The sequence below is a fragment of the Somniosus microcephalus genome, chromosome 3 (genome assembly GCF_052327205.1).
Source record: "Somniosus microcephalus isolate GS21.2 chromosome 3, FLI_Smic_1.0, whole genome shotgun sequence".
Classification (NCBI taxonomy): domain Eukaryota; kingdom Metazoa; phylum Chordata; class Chondrichthyes; order Squaliformes; family Somniosidae; genus Somniosus; species Somniosus microcephalus.
In genome coordinates, this window is record NC_140989.1 from 179,308,681 (window position 1) to 179,325,749 (window position 17,069).

General features: G+C 44.5%; 1 protein-coding gene across 1 annotated transcript in view; it reads left to right on the top strand.

Moving 5' to 3' along the window:
- The window catches only part of prkn (parkin RBR E3 ubiquitin protein ligase), a 2,088,612-nt gene that overhangs the window by 347,068 nt on the left and 1,724,475 nt on the right, over positions 1 to 17,069 (top strand). The window lies entirely within an intron of this gene.

Consider the following 17,069-nt stretch of genomic DNA (forward strand, 5'->3'; position numbering starts at 1 on the left):
CTCTCCAGTTTGTGTTTCTCTCTCTTCCTCTCCAGTTTGTGTTTCGCTCTCTCTCCCCAGTTTGTGTTTCTCTCTCTTCCTCTCCAGTTTGTGTTTCTCTCTCTCTCCCCAGTTTGTTTTTTTCTCTCCAGTTTCTGTTTCTCTCTCTCTCTCTCCAATTTGTGTTTCTCTCTATCGCCAGTTGGTGTTTCTCTCTCTTCCTTTCCAGTTTTTGTTTCTGTCTCTCTCTAGTCTATGTTTCACTCTCCAGTTTGTGTTTCTCTCTCTCCCCAGTTTGTCTCTTTCTCTCCAGTTTGTGTTTCTCTCTCGCTTCCCAGTTTGTCTCTCTCTCTCCAGTTTGTGTTTCTCTCTGTCTCTCTCTCTCTCTAGTTTGTGTTTCGCTCTACCTCCCCCAGTTTGTCTCTCTCTCTCGAGTTTGTTAATCTCCCTCTCTCATTCCAGTTTGTGTTTCTCTCTCTCTTTCCAGTTTGTGTTTCTCTCTCTCGCTCTCGAGTTTGTGTTTCTCTCTCTCGCCAGTTTATGTTTGTCTCTCTCTCCAGTTTGTGTTTCTCTCTCTCCCCCAGTTTGTGTTTCTCTCACTCTCCAGTTTGTGTTTCTCTCTTGCCCCGTTTGTGTTTCTCTCTGTGTCTCCCCAGTTTGTGTTTCTCCCTCTCCAGTTTGTGTTTCTCTCTTTCCCCACTTTGTGTTTCTCTCTCTCCTGTTGTGTTTCACTCTCTCTCCAGTTTGTGTTTCTCTCTCTCACCCCAGTTTGTTTCTCTCTCTCTCGCTCCCCAGTTTGTGTTTCTCTCTTTCCCCAGTTCATGTTTCTCTCTCTCTTCCCACTTTGTGTTTCTCTCTCTCTCCAGTTTGTGTTACTCTCTCTCCCCTCAGTTTGTGCTTCTCTCTCTCTCCAATTGTGTTTTGCTCTCCCTCCAGTTTGTGATTCTCTCTCTCCCCAGTTTGTTTTTGTCTCTGCCTCTCGTTTGTCGCTCTCTCTCCCCAGTTTGTGTTTCTCTGTCTCTCTCCCCAGTTTGTGTTACTCTCTCTCCCCAGTTTGTCTCTCTCTCCAGTTTGTTAATCTCTCTCTCTCCAGTTTGTTTCTCTCTCCCGAGTTTGTGTTTCTCTCTCCCTCTCTCCCCAGTTTGTGTTTCTCTCTCTTTCCAGCTTGTGTTTCTCTCTCTCTTGCTCTCGAGTTTGTGTTTCTCTCTCTCCCCAGTTTGTGTTTTCCTCTCTCTCCAGTTTATGTTTCTCTCTGTCTCTCCCCCAGTTTGTGTTTCTCACACTCTCCAGTTTGTGTTTCTCTCTCTCTCCCCCGTTTCTGTTTCTCTCTCTCTCTCCCCCAGTTTGTGTTTCTCTCTCTCACTTCCCTAGTTTGTGTTTCTCCCTCTCCAGTTTGTGTTTCTCTCTCTCCCCACTTTGTGTTTCTCTCTCTCTCCAGTTGTTTTTCACTCTCTCCCCAGTTTGTGTATCTCTCTCCCCAATTTGTTTCTCTCTCTCTCTCCCCAGTTTGTGTTTCTCTCTCGCCCCAGTTTGTTACTCTCTCTCCCCAGTTCATGTTTCTCTCTCCCCACTTTGTGTTTCTCTCTCTCTTTCCCCAGTTTGTGTTTTTCTCTCTCTCCCCAGTTTGTGTTTTTCTCTCTCTCCCCACTTTGTGTTTCTCTCTCTCCAGTCTGTTTTTCTCTCTCTCTCTCCCCAGTTTGTGTTTCTCTCTCCAGTTTGTTATTGTCTCTCTCTCTCTCCAGTTTGTCACTCTCTCTCTGCAGTTTGTTTCTCTCTCTCCAGTTTGTGTTTCTCTTTTGCTCCAGTTTGTGTTTCTCTCTCTTCCTCTCCAGTTTTTGTTTCTCTCTCTCTCCAGTCGGTGTTTCTCTCTCTCTCCAGTCTCTGTTTCTCTCTCGCCAGTTTGTGTTTCACTCTCTCTCTCTCCAGTTTGTGTTTCTCTCTCTCCCCCCATTTGTGTTTCTCTCTCTCTCCAGTTTGTGTTTCTCTCACTCTTCAGTTTGTGTGTGTCTCTCTCCCCCCCCATTTGTGCTTCTCTCTCTCACCAGTTGTATTTCACTTTCTCTCCAGTTTGTGTTTCTGTCTCACTCCCCAGTTTGTTTCTCTCTCTCTCTCCCCCAGTTTGTGTTACTCTCTCTCCCCAGTTCGTATTTCTCTCTCTATCCCCACGTTGTGTTTCTCTCTCTCTCTCCAATTTGTGTTTCTCTCTCTCGCCAGTTGGTGTTTCTCTCTCTTCCTTTCCAGTTTTTGTTTCTGTCTCTCTCCAGTCTGTGTTTCTCTCTCCAGTTTGTGTTTCTCTCTCTCCCCAGTTTGTCTCTTTCTCTCCAGTTTGTATTTCTCTCTCTCTCCCCAGTTTGTCTCTCTCTCTCCAGTTTGTGTTTCTCTCTGTCTCTCTCTCTCTCTCCAGTTTGTGTTTCTCTCTCTCTCCCCCAGTTTGTCTCTCTCCAGTTTGTTAATCTCCCTCTCTCATTCCAGTTTGTATTTCTCTCTCTCTCTTTCCAGTTTGTGTTTCTCTCTCTCGCCAGTTTATGTTTGTCTCTCTCTCCAGTTTGTGTTTCTCTCACTCTCCAGTTTGTGTTTCTCTCTCTCCCCTGTTTGTTTCTCTCTCTGACTCCCCCAGTTAGTGTTTATCTCTCTCCCCTGTTTGTGTTTCTCTCTCTCTCCCCCAGTTTGTGTTTCTCCCTCTCCAGTTTGTGTTTCTCTCTCTCCCCACTTTGTGTTTCTCTCTCTCCTGTTGTGTTTCGCTCTCTCTCCAGTTTGTGTTTCTCTCTCTCACCCCAGTTTGTTTCTCTCTCTCTCCCCAGTCTGTGTTTCTCTCTCTCCCCAGTTCATGTTTCTCTCTCTCTCCCCACTTTGTGTTTCTCTCTCTCTCCAGTTTGTGTTACTCTCTCTCCCCAGTTTGTGTTTCTCTCTCTCTCCCCACTTTGTGTTTCTCTCTCCAGTTTTTTTCTCTCTCTCCCCACTTTGTGTTTCTCTCTCCAGCTTGTGTTTCTCTCTCTCCCCCGTTTGTTTTTCTCTCTTTCTCTCCCCTCAGTTTGTGCTTCTCCCTCTCTCCAATTGTGTTTTGCTCTCCCTCGTTTGTGATTCTCTCTCCCCAGTTTGTTTTTGTCTCTCTCTCTCATTTGTCGCTCTCTCACCCCAGTTTGTGTTACTCTCTCTCTCCAGTTTGTTAATCTCTCTCTCTCTCCAGTTTGTTTCTCTCTCCCGAGTTTGTGTTTCTCTCTCTCTCTCTCTCCCCAGTTTGTGTTTCTCTCTCTCCAGTTTGTGTTTCTCTCTCTTGCTCTCGAGTTTGTGTTTCTCTCTCTCCCCAGTTTGTGTTTTCCTCTCTCTCCAGTTTATGTTTCTCTCTGTCTCTCCCCCAGTTTGTTTCTCTCACTCTCCAGTTTGTGTTTCTCTCTCTCCCCCCCGTTTCTGTTTCTCTCGCTCACTTCCCCAGTTTGTGTTTCTCCCTCTCCAGTTTGTGTTTCTCTCTCTCCCCACTTTGTGTTTCTCTCACTCCAGTTGTTTTTCATTCTCTCCCCAGTTTGTGTATCTCTCTCTGCCCAATGTTTTTCTCTCTCTCCAGTTTGTCTCTCTCTCACCCGTTTGTTTCTCTCTCTCTCCCCTGTTTGTGTTTCTCTCTCTCCAGTCTGTTTTTCTCTCTCTCTCCCCAGTTTGTGTTACTCTCTCTCCCCAGTTCGTGTTTCTCTCTCCAGTTTGTTATTGTCTCTCTCTCTCCAGTTTGTGTTTCTCTTTTGCTCCAGTTTGTGTTTCTCTCTCTTCCTCTCCAGTTTTTGTTTCTCTCTCTCTCCAGTCTGTGTTTCTCTCTCTCTCCAGTCTCTGTTTGTCTCTCTCCAGTTTGTGTTTCACTCTCTCTCCCCCAGTTTGTGTTTCTCTCACTCTCCAGTTTGTGTTTCTCTCTCTCCCCCCGTTTGTGTTTCTCTCTCTCCAGTTTGTGTTTCTCTCACTCTTCAGTTTGTGTGTGTCTCTCTCTCCCCCCATTTGTGCTTCTCTCTCTCGCCAGTTGTATTTCACTTTCTCTCCAGTTTGTGTTTCTGTCTCACTGCCCAGTTTGTTTCTCTCTCTCTCCCCAGTTTGTGTTACTCTCTCCCCAGTTTGTATTTCTCTCTCTATCCCCACGTTGTGTTTCTCTCTCTCCCCAGTTTGTGTTTCTCTCCCCAGTTCATGTTTCTCTCTCTCTCCCCCCACTTTGTGTTTCTCTCTCTCTCTCCAGTTTGTCTCTCTCTCCAATTTGTTTTTCTCTCTCCAGTTTGTGTTTCTATTTCTCTCCAGTTTGTGTTTCTCTCTCCAGTTTGTGTTTCTCTCTCTCTATCCAGTTTGTGTTTTTCTCTCTCCAGTTTGTGTTTCTCTCTCTCCCCAGTTTTTTTTCTCTCTCTCTCTCTCCAGTTTCTGTTTCTTTCTCTCTCTCCAGTTTGCCTCTCTCTCTCCAGTTTGTGTTTCTCTCTCTCTATCTCACTTCAGTTTGTGTCTCTCTCTCGCCAGTTTGTCTCTCTTTCCAGTTTCTGTTTCTTTCGCTCTCCCCAGTTTGTATTTCTCTCTCCAGTTTGTGTTTCTCTTTCCCCAGTTTGTCTCTCTCTCTCCAGTTTGTTTCTCTCCCTGTCTCTCTCTCCAGTTTGTGTATCTCTATCTCTCTCCAGTTTGTTTCTCTCTCTCTCCCGAGTTTGTGTTTCTCTCTTTCTCTCTCTCCCCAGTACGTGTTTCGCTCTCTCTTTCCAGTTTGTGTTTCTCTCTCTCTCGCTCTTGAGTTTGTGTTTCTCTCCCCAGTTTGCGTTTGTCTTTCTCTCCAGTTTGTGTTTCTCTCTCTCTCTCCCCGTTTGTGTTTCTTACACTCTCTAGTTTATGTTTATCTCTCCATCTCCCCCGTTTGTGTTTCTCTCCCTCGCTCCCCCTAGTTTGTGTTTCTCTCTGCAGATTGTGTTTCTCCCTCTCCAGTTTGTGTTTCTCTCTCCCCCCACTTTGTGTTTGTCTCTCTCTCCAGCTTGTGTTTCTGTCTCCTCAGTTTGTGTTTCACTCCCTCTCCCCAGTTTGTGTTTCTCTCTCTCTCTCGCTCCAGTTTGTGTTGCTCTCTCTCCCTCTCCCTCCCTTTCTCCCCAGTTTGTGTTTCTCTCTCCCTCTCCAGTTTGTGTTGCTCTCTCCCTCCCTCCAATTGGTTACTCTTCTCCAGTTTGTGTTTTTCTCTTTCTCCCTCCCCCAGTTTGTTTCTCTTCCCCAGTTAGTGTTTCTCTCTGTTTTTCCGTCCTCCAGTTGCTCTCTCTGGACTCACGGAGTTTCCAGCTGATTTTCGTTGACCCCGATTCCGTCATCCTCACAATGGGTAATGAAGCGGTGTTTCCGATTGGCTGGGAGACCACAGTTTGGTTACAAGCCATGACAGTCGGATTCTGTGCCTGTGCGAACCGTGCATAGAAGGACAATTTCTCCCTAGCCACCAGCAGCAGCACTTGGGAGACTAATCACCCAAAGCAAGAGGGTTGGGAACAACCCCAGAGTCGCCTGAGTAATGGCTAGACCCAATTATCGGGTCGGACATTTTTAGACGTGCTTTGGGCGTGAGGTGTTGATCTTCAAAATTGGCTCTCGTTGCGCCCCTTTTGCACCCGTAAAATGGGCGCTATGAGGTCCAATTTCTACCCCATGTTGTGTTAGACCAAGCTATAAAAAAAAGTAGGAAACAGAAGCGTGAGCAAAACATTTTTTCTGTTTGTTCCTTGGTTGTAATTTTCATTTAAACGCCATCAGAATTCTTGATGTGTTGACATTAGGCCTGGACTTTCCTGAATTAAAGTTTTCAAATGTTGGCAGATCTGTCCCCATCTTCAGCTAGAGTCATCATGAATCTGCAGCTCAAAACCAGTTCAATTTCCAGACAGAAAAATAAATGCAGATTATTTAAATGGACAGTTAAGTTAAGCAGTGGAAATCCTACACTGGCACAACAGCGGGTCCATTGATGGAGTAATGCAATTGAACCATGCAATAGCTTGAAAAAAATATTTAATTCCCCAACAATTGTGGGGAACTTAATGGGCACAGTAGAATATTTGTAAAGTGTTACTAAAGTGAAACAATGCTATAATGTAATTTATTCTATTTCTTGGACTGAAGAAACTTCTAATTGTGATTGGCTGAGGAGCTGTCATTTCCTGGTTGACACGAGCAGTCAGTGATTTCAGAGGACAACAGAACAGGACATATTTTGATGGTAACATCACAAGCACAGGCTGCAGTTTACCTGAGATAGCTGAAATTACAGGCCTCGATATTTATGGGGGGCGGGGGGGAGGAGAAGATCCTTAAATCTTGGGGACGCGGAGGTCCTGCCAAATTTAACGGAAGGACCTTGTTATCATTTTAAAATTCCGGTTGCAGTAATGTCACCGGCAGCAGGCTGCAGTTGGGGATGGTCCCCTGTAATCGGGGAAAGATTGATGGGGGGGGGGGGGTGGGTCAGACTGGTAATCGGGAGGAAGAGATCGCGGGGGAGAAGGCTCAGGATAGAGGGCTTGGAAGGGGGGATTTAGCCCATCATGGCATCCAGGAGTGGCTGCGATTGGCAGAAGTTTTGCTTGAGGGGCCGGGGGTGGAGTGGGGGGGGGGGGAGCACTCCTGCTTCTCCTTGTTCACAAGCAGTGCTCTAAAAAGCGCTGACCTTCTGCAGCCAGTCGCTCTCATCTCCATTTAACTGCTGGGCTTCCCAATCCCTGGGAAACCCGGCCTGCAGCCGTTAAATTTAAATCAGGCTCCCACTGCACTGTGGGATCCTGAGTTCAATATGACAATAAAGTGTCCCGCCTCTCTAAGACCGAGACATAGACATACCACGCAACCCACTACCATAAAAGTGGCATCAGGCAGTGGGTAGGAGTCACGTTTCGCGATTTTTCATTTTAAGCCCCCCCGCACGACCTTCTCCCACCCGTCGTGGGCAGGGATTAATATTGACCCTATAGTTTTTTACTTTTTTTTTACATAAATGTAGCATAAACTGTAGTCGATTCCACATAATCACTGACCTGATTCATTTTAATCTCTACATAGAAATTTAAGGACTAGTTTTCCTGTTCCCCACCCTCCACAGACCCGACAACTGAAAATTGGGGTAGAGCATAAGAACCAGGAGCAGGATTAGGCCACTTGGCCCCTCGAGCCTGCTCTGCCATTCAATAAGATCATGGCTGATCTTGGGCTCAAAGCCACTTCCCTGCCCGCTCCTCATAACCCATAAGAAAGAGAAGCTCAGCTGCAGAACTGGTTGTCAGCCTCGGGTAGGATGCCAATTCTGGTTGGCGGCATTCCTGGCGGTTTGATCACTCGATGTTCTGACCACATGACATCTGACCGTGTGATGTCTCATCATGTGACATCTAGGGTTCCCAACCCTCCTGCTTTTGGTGGGAGTCTTACCGAAGCGGGGATCGGTCTCCCGAGCAGCGCTGCCAGCCACTCAGGAGAAATGGCCCTGGTTTGACGCCTGCGCAGTAAGTACCCTGGCTGTCTTGGCTTGCAACCAGGCCACGTTGTCTGGGCCCTGCTGGCCTCCCAGCTATTCGGAAACACTGCTTCATTGCCAGTTGTGAAGATGGTGGCATCGGGGCCAAGATGGTGGCATCGGGGCCAACGAAAACACAAACTGGCTGAGGGAGCGGGCCAAACAAACTGGAAGGAGGGAGAGTTCATGTCGGCCACAGAAGTCACTATATCACAAAAAGTCAAATATTTTATTCGGGTCTTGGTGATACTTAGACACTCAACTAAAGTAAATGCAGTATACATTTGAAAATGTAACGTGATCAAATGTCATGTGATTAAGCATCACAGAGCGCTGTCATGTGATCGAATGGCACATGATCAAGTCTCCAGGAATATGTCAAACCAGAGTTGGCAATCCTAGATGCCATCTGATGACAAGACTTCTACAAATGTTACTACATTTACCTCGTAAAGGTTGGTTACCCTGTAGTTGAGAATCTTTGCTCATGGTATCGTGCCAGCAGCTGTTGAGTGAGAAGTTCTGAGAACCAGGAGGCTACCGCCGAACAGGGAAAGGAGGGAAACGAAGTACGGGGATAAGGGGAAACCTAGGGCGGGGAAGTGATTCACGGGGGAAACGAGAGGTGGGAGGAACTTTGATTCCACCAGCTGTAAAAGGCGGCTCAGTTATCCAAGTTTTAATGCTGAGCCACTCAAATATAATCAATCCCCTGAAAAAATCATGGGGGTGAAATTGGGTGCCTTTGTGCCTCCCAGTAGCTGATTCAATGGCCACTGAACTCCTGCTTCAGCTTAACAGACGTGGTCCACAACCAGCGTGGAGCCTGTGGGCCAGCTGTCAAATGCAGAAGGTGAGCTGAAATTCATAAGAACATAAGAAATAGGAGCAGGAGTAGGAGTAGGCCAATCGGCCCCTCGAGCCTGCTCCACCATTCAATAAGATCATGACTGATCTGATCCTAACCTCAAATCTTCTATCACTCTTCATCCACCCGAACCCATGTGATCTCCCGGGAGAGGCAAAAAACCAGATAAAGACCCAATGGCCAATTTGGGAGAAAAAAATCTGGGAAATTCCTCTCCGACCCATCTATGCGATCGAAATTCTTCCAGGAGATCACTCTGTCCCTATATTTTCTACGGTACCTACCTTCTGTAAAGGCGATCTCCACCCCAGCCAGGAACAGGAATAAAACCATCTCCTGAAATCTAACACAGAATTAGAACACAGTAGGAGCAGAACCAGGCTACACGGCCCCTGGGCCCACTCCACTACCCACAGGGCCATGACCATTCCGAACCTAGACTCATGCCCAATTTCCTGCCCGCTCCCCGTAACCCTTAATTCCCTTTACTTCTAGGAAACTATCTATTTCTGTTTTAAATTTATTTAATGATGTAGCTTCCACAGCTTTCTGGGGCAGCAAATTCCACAAACCTACCACCCTCTGAGTGAAGAAGTTTCTCCTCATCTCAGTTTTGAAAGAGCAGCCCCTTATTTTAAGATTATGCCCCCTAGTTCTAGTTTCACCCAGCATTGGGAACATCCTCACCGCATCCACCCGATCAAGCCCCTTCACAATCTTATATGTTTCAATAAGATCGCCTCTCATTCTTCTGAACTCCAATGAGTAGAGTCCCAATCTACTCAACCTCTCCTCATATGACCACCCCCTCATCCCCGGGATTAACCGAGTGAACCTTCTTTGTACTGACTCGAGAGCAAGTATGTCTTTTCTTAAGTATGGACACCAAAACTGTATGCAGTATTCCAGGTGCGGTCTCACCAATACCTTGTACAACTGCAGCAATACCTCCCTGTTTTTATATTCCATCCCCCTAGCAATAAAAGCCAACATTCCATTGGCCTTCTTGATCACTTGCTGCACCTGCATACTAACTTTTTGAGTTTCGTGCACCAGGACCCCCAGATCCCTTTGTACTACAGTACTTTCCAGTTTCTTGCCATTAAGATAATAACTTGCTCTATGATTTTTCCTGCCAAAGTGCATAACCTCACACTTTCCAGTATTGTATTCCATCTGCCAAATCTCTGCCCACTTACTTAGCCTGTCTATGTCCCTTTGCAGGTTTTTTATGTCCTCCTCACTCACTACTTTCCGTCCCATCTTTGTATCATCTGCAAACTTTGATATGTTACACTCGGTCCCCTCCTCCAAATCGTTAATATAGATTGTAAAGAGTTGGGGACCCAGCACTGACCCCTGCGGAACACCACTAGTTACTGGTTGCCAATCTGAGAACGAACCATTTATCCCAACTCTCTGCTTTCTGTTAGAGAGCCAATCCTCCACCCACACCAGAATATTACCCCCAATCCCGTGATTTTTTATCTTGAGCAATAATCCTTTGTGTGGCACCTTGTCAAATGCCTTTTGGAAGTCTAAATACACTACGTCCACTGGTTCCCCTTTATCCACCCTGTATGTTACTTCCTCAAAAAACTCCAGCAAATTTGTCAAACATGACTTCCCCTTCATGAAACCATGCTGAGTTTGTCCTATTAAATTATGTTTATCCAAATGTCCCGTTACTGTCTCCTTAATAATGGACTCTAACATTTTACCAACCACAGATGTTAGGCTAACAGGTCTATAGTTTCCAGCCTTCTGTCTACTACCCTTTTTAAATAAGGGTGTTACATTAGCAGTTTTCCAATCTGCCGGGACCTTTGCTGAGTCCAGTGAGTTTTGGAAAATTATTACCAATGCATCCACAATCCCTACCGCTACTTCCCTCAAGACCCTAGGATGCAAGCCATCAGGTCCAGGGGATTTATCCGCCTTGAGTCCCATTATTTTACCAAGTACCACTTCCTTAGTGATTTTAATCGTATTTAGTTCCTCCCCCCATAGAGCCCCCTGTTTGTCCAGTGTTGGGATATTCTTAGTGTCCTCTACTGTAAAGACTGATACAAAATAATTGTTCAGTGTTTTTGCCATCTCCATGTTTCCCACCATTAATTTCCCAGTCTCATCCTCTAAGGGACCAACATTTACTTTAGCCACCCTTTTTCTTTTTATATAACTATAGAAACTTTTACTGTCTGTTTTTATATTTTTTGCTAATTTACTTTCATAATCTATCTTCCCTTTCTTAATCAATCTTTTAGTTATTTTTGCTGTCTTTTAAAGACTTCCCAATCTTCCATCCTCCCACTAGATTTGGCTACCTTATATGCCCTTGTTTTTAGTCGGATACTATCCTTAATTACTTTACTTAGCCACGGATGGCTATCTTTTCTTTTACACCCTTTTTTCCTCAGTGGAATATATTTTTTTTGGAAGTTGTAACATAACTCCTTAAATGTACACCACTAATCATGTACCGTCTTACCCTTTAATCTATTTTCCCAGTCCACTCTAATCAATTCCGCTCTCATACCTTCATAGTCTCCTTTATTCAAGCTCAGCACGCTTGTTTGAGATCCAACCTTCTCACCCTCTAATTGAATATGGAACTCAACCATGTTAAGTGGCTCTAAACAAGCGAGTAATGACTTGAATTGGGTCCCCCCGCTGTGATCCCGCCACTGCGTGTCAGGGAAAGGCGTGTGGCGGTAGGTTCACAGCAGGGTCCTGACCCACTGGGGGAAAAAAACACTTTCCCACCCGACCCGTCACCGATCGCGCCCACTGCCCCCCTGCAAAATCCAGCCCTTAGGATTGGTTCAGCCGCCCGGTTTACACCCTATCCGATTTTACTTTCCATTACCCCGCCTCACTGTCTGGTTTCACACAAAATGATTGGCCACCCGGCTGAAAGACTGTATCCCTGACTGTCCCTGTGCAACACTAGCCCATGTCAGCCGTGGCTCAGTGGGTAGCACTCCCTCTCTGAGTCAGCAGGTTCCGGATTCAAGTCCCACTCCAGAGATTTTAGCATATGATCCAGGCTGACTCTCCAGTGCAGTACTGAGAGAGAGCTACCTTGTCGGAGGTGCCGTCTTTCGGATAAGATAAACAAGGTCCCGTCTGCCCTCTCAGCTGAATGTAAAATATCCCATGGCAAATATTTATCACTCAATCTACATCACTAAAAATCAAATTATCTGTTCATTATCACATTTGTTGGACCTTGATGTGTACAAATTGGCTGCCATGTTTTCTACATTACAATGACTACTCTTCAAAAGTACTTGATTGGTTGTAAAGCACTTTGGGACGTCCTGAGGTTGTGAAAGGAGTTATGAAAGGCAAGTTGTATCTCCTTCAACCCACCAAGCATCAGCTTCTTCAGCTATGGAGAGGAAACATTGAAAAATAAATATATGAATGCGTGATGCTGTGTTTTAAGTGAAGAAGAATTGCAATTAGGAAAAGAATAAATTATTAATCGTGACTGCTGCTTTTATCTGAGGATAACAGAAATTACCTTGTGTGCATTAATACCTTTAGACTTTGGCTTCAGGCATTATAACACTCAGTCATAACACTAGAACTCAGCTATAGTCAATACTTGTATACAGTTTTTCACTGGAAGGTCCTTATTAATGCTGTGTTATGGCGGGCAGTAACAAATTCCTGTAGTGACTTATAGAGCATGGTTCAGGCTCACCATTCAACTTGAACTTGTAAACATGGTAAGAAACTATAATCCGGGGAAAGTATTCAGATAATAGGAATTTTATAGCTATTTATTTAATCCAAATGAGCGGAATGCTTGTGTTAGCCTTTCCAATTTTTTTAGTCACTTAACCGAAATGGTGTGGGAGAAATGGGTTTTGCTTCCTGGGACACTGGCACCAGTACTGGGGCAGGAGGGAGCTGTTCCGTCGGGACGGGCTTCACTTGGCCAGTGCTGGGACTAGAGTCCTGGCGGATCATATAACTAGGGCTGTAGAGAGGGCTTTAAACTAACTAGTGGGGGGGAGGTTCCTAGAGAGCAAATAATAAAAATGACAACAGAGAAGCTCATAGACTTAGGTAGCAGTGGGGAAATTAAAAACCAGAGCGTGTCAGGAAGGGGCAGAAGGTATGGAGTAAAAGGTAAAGTAATAAAAAGGGCAAAAGCAGGAACTAAGTGTCACAAAACATCTTTGAAAGTTCTCTATCTGAATGCACGTAGCATTCGTAACAAAATAGATGAGTTAATGGCACAAATAACTACATATGGGTATGATCTTGTGGCCATTACAGAAACATGGCTGCAGGGTGACAATGCCTGGGAATTAAACATACCAGGTTATTTAACAATCAGGAAGGACAGGCAGGAAGGAAGGGGAGGTGGGGTGGCTATGTTAATAAAGGAAGGAATCACTGTAATACAGAGAAATGATATTGGGTCAAAAGATCTGGATAATGAAACAGTTTGGGTGGAGGTAAGGAATAATAAGGGGAAAAAAACACTAGTGGGTGTAGTCTATAGGCCGCCGAACAGTGGCAACTCTGTTGGACGGAGTATCAATCAGGACATAGTTGAGGCTTGTAATAAGGGAACATCTATAATTATGGGGGATTTTAACTATCATATTAATTGGACAAATCAAATTGGGCAGGGCTGCCTTGAGGATGAGTTCATTGAGTGTATTAGGGATGGGTTTCTTGAGCAGTATGTAACTGAACCGACCAGGGGGCAAGCAACCTTAGATCTGGTCCTGTGTAACGAGATGGGATTAATTAAAAATGTCCTAGTAAAGGATCCCCTTGGAATGAGTGACCATAACATGGTTGAATTCCATATTCAATTAGAGGGTGAGAAGGATGGATCTCAAACAAGCGTGCTGAGCTTGAATAAAGGAGACTATGAAGGTATGAGAGCGGAATTGAGTAGAGTGGATTGGGAAAATAGATTAAAGGGTAAGACGATACATGATCAGTGGTGTACATTTAACGAGTTATTTTACAACTTCCAAAAAATATATATTCCACTGAGAAGAAAAGGGTGTAAAAGAAAAGACAGCCATCCATGGCTAAGTAAAGAAATTAAGGATAGTATTCGACTAAAAACAAGGGCATATAAGGTAGCCAAATCTAGTGGGAGGATAGAGGATTGGGAAAACTTTAAAAGACAGCAAAAAATAACAAAAAGATTGATTAAGAAAGGGAAGATAGATTATGAAAGTAAATTAGCAAAAAATATAAAAACAGATAGTAAGAGTTTTTATAGTTATATAAAAAGAAAAAGGGTGGCTAAAGTAAATGTTGGTCCCTTAGAGGATGAGACCGGGAAATTAATGGTGGGAAATATGGAGATGGCAAAAACACTGAATGAATATTTTACATCAGTCTTTACAGTAGAAGACACTAAGGATATCCCAACACTGGACAAACAGGGGGCTATAGTGGGGGAGGAGCTAAACACGATCAAAATCACTAAGGAAGTGGTACTCGGTAAAATAATGGGACTCAAGGCGGATAAATCACCTGGACCTGATGGCTTACATCCTAGGGTCTTGAGGGAAGTGGCGGTAGGGATTGTGGATGCATTGGTAATAATTTTCCAAAACTCCCTGGACTCGGCAAAGGTCCCGGCAAACTGGAAAACTGCAAATGTAACACCCTTATTTAAAAAGGGCAGTAGACAGAAGGCTGGAAACTATAGACTGGTTAGCCTAACATCTGTGGTAGATAAAATTTTGGAGTCCATTATTAAGGAGACAGTAACAGGACATTTGGATAATCATAATTTAATAGGACAAAGTCAGCATGGTTTTATGAAGGGGAAGTCATGTTTGACAAATTTGCTGGAGTTCTTTGAGGAAGTAATGTATAGGGTGGATAAAGGGGAACCAGTGGACGTAGTGTATTTAGACTTCCAAAAGGCATTTGACAAGGTGCCACACAAAAGATTATTGCTTAAGATAAAAAATCACGGGATTGGGGGTAATATTCTGGCATGGATAGAGGATTGGCTATCTAACAGAAGGCAGAGAGTTGGGATAAATGGTTCATTCTCAGACTGGCAATCAGTAACTAGTGGTGTTCCGCAGGGGTCAGTGCTGGGTCCCCAACTCTTTACAATCTATATTAACGATTTGGAGGAGGGGACCGAGTGTAACATATCAAAGTTTGCAGATGATACTAAGATGGGAGGGAAAGTAGTGAGTGAGGAGGACATAAAAAACCTGCAAGGGGACATAGACAGGCTAAGTAAGTGGGCAGAGATTTGGCAGATGGAATACAATACTGGAAAGTGTGAGGTTATGCACTTTGGCAGGAAAAATAGTAGAGCAAGTTATTATCTTAATGGCAAGAAACTGGAAAGTACTGAAGTACAAAGGGATCTGGGGGTCCTGGTGCACGAAACTCAAAAGGTTAGTATGCAGGTGCAGCAAGTGATTAAGAAGGCCAATGGAATGTTGGCTTTCATTGCTAGGGGGATAGAATATAAAAATAGGGAGGTATTGCTTCAGTTGTACAAGGTATTGGTGAGACCGCACCTGGGATACTGCGTACAGTTTTGGTGTCCATACTTAAGAAAGGACATACTTGCTCTCGAGTCAGTACAAAGAAGGTTCACTCGGTTAATCCCGGGGATGAGGGGATGGACATATGAGGAGAGTTTGAGTAGATTGGGTCTCTACTCATTGGAGTTCAGAAGAATGAGAGGCGATCTTATTGAAACATATAAGATTGTGAAGGGGTTGGATCGGGTGGATGCGGGGAAGATGTTCCCGATGATGGGTGAAACTAGAACTAGGGGGCATAGTCTTAGAATAAGGGGCTGCTCTTTCAAAACTGAGATGAGGAGGAACTACTTCACTCAGAGGGTGGTAGGTCCATGGAATATGCTGCCCCAAAAAGCTGTAGAAGCTACATCATTACATAAATTTAAAACAGAAATAGACAGTTTCCTAGAAGTAAAGGGAATTAAAGGTTACGGGGAGCGGGCAGGAAATTGGACATGAGTCTAGGTTCGGATCGGTCATGGCCCTGTGGGTAGCGGAGCAGGCCCAGGGGCCGTGTAGCCTGATCCTGCTCCTATTTCGTGTGTCTAATTCTGTTAGATTCAGGAGATGGTTCTGGGATAGTGGATTGGCGGTTAGGATCAGATCAGCCATGATCTTATTGAATGGCGGAGCAGGCTCGAGGGGCCGATTGGCCTACTCCTGCTCCTATTTCTTATGTTCTTATGTTCTTAAATATTCAGTGATACGATATTCATTTCAGTGGAATTGACTGTAACTTTCGATTTAGGAACCTTGCATTTGCTGTAACTGCAGTCCTGTTTTTTTAAACATCCAGTATATTTCTCAAATGAAACAATTGTGTGCAAAGAGCTAGATTTTCTATTTGTGTTTGTGCAATCACTGGGGTAAAGTGTTGATGCTAGCTTTTGAATACAGTGAACTTTTGATCAATGGCAATGGTGCTGCCGTTGAGAGTTGGGTATGATTTAGCAAACAAGACTGGAGAAGTTACCTTGGTAAGTGACAATGAATATTGGGACAAGTGAATCAAGAACAAGTCATAATCTGAATCAGAGTCGTACAGTTAAAAGAAAGAATTAATGTTGGCCTCGACCGGTAATATGTAAGTGCCAAAGGGGTAGAATTTCTGCAGCTGTTCTCCCAATCTCATCCCATAACTGCGGTAGCAGAGTCGCGGAAACTCTGGGGGTCCGCAGATCTTACACTAAAGTTACGGCGGGAGATCGAGAGAACCCCTCAGAAGTTCCAGGCAAAATTGTTTTTCTAATGTCAGCTCACAATTGTTTTTATTTGAACTTGAACTTCCTCTGTTTTTGTCCTTGTTTTCCCTCTCTGGGCCACACATCTATTCCAGCCGGGCATGCAGGCAGCTAGCTCAGGAGCCGTTCAAAGCGGGCTGTTCGGAGGTGCGTGAGAACAGCTGAGGATGTCTTATCCTCTGCCTTTTCCTTTCCTGTGGGGAAGCAGTTGGCTCCCACTCTACCCCTCACCCACAGAGCTGTGGCCCGAGCTGAGCAACTTGAGATCGAACCTCTGCCCCCAAACCACTGCGGCCTTTCTGCAGTAGATATTTTAAAAAGTGAAGTACTTCAGGCGCTTTACATTTTATTTTCTCTTGCCTTTTCTGGCAATCTTTTCATTTTATTTTCCTGAGGCTATTTGCGGGGAGATCAAAGCTAGGCTTTTTTTCTTTGTAGAATACATCTTGAACGTAATGATACTACATTGCTTGGAATCTCTCCCAACTCAACTTCAGCAGAAACCCCGGAGAAATGCCGCTAAAGGTTAAAAATGCCATATTCATGGAGGGGGTGGGGTGGGGGGGGGGGGTCGTGTGTACCCTGTGGAAATTCTCTCCTTTTATTTGTAATGTTATTTAATTGATACTCATCGTTATTCCATTTAGGGAAGCTGGAAAAATCGGCCAAAACAGGGGAACTGTCTTAAATAAATCCGTGATCAAACGTTTCTGCAAAAAGAAAAGAACATTTAATGGAAATCCTTTCATACTTTTGAAAGAAAATTATTTCAACTCTGCAAATGCTTATAAAAGAGAAGAAAGACCTCTGAAATCATTGTCTTGTGTGGGAACAGAAAGCCCTGTGTCGATACCTCTTTATAACAACTCAGGGCCAGGCCGACTATTTCAGAGAGTATCAGTGAATAGTCGTCATGTCTTACAACACTCCACACCCCTTTTGCACCATAC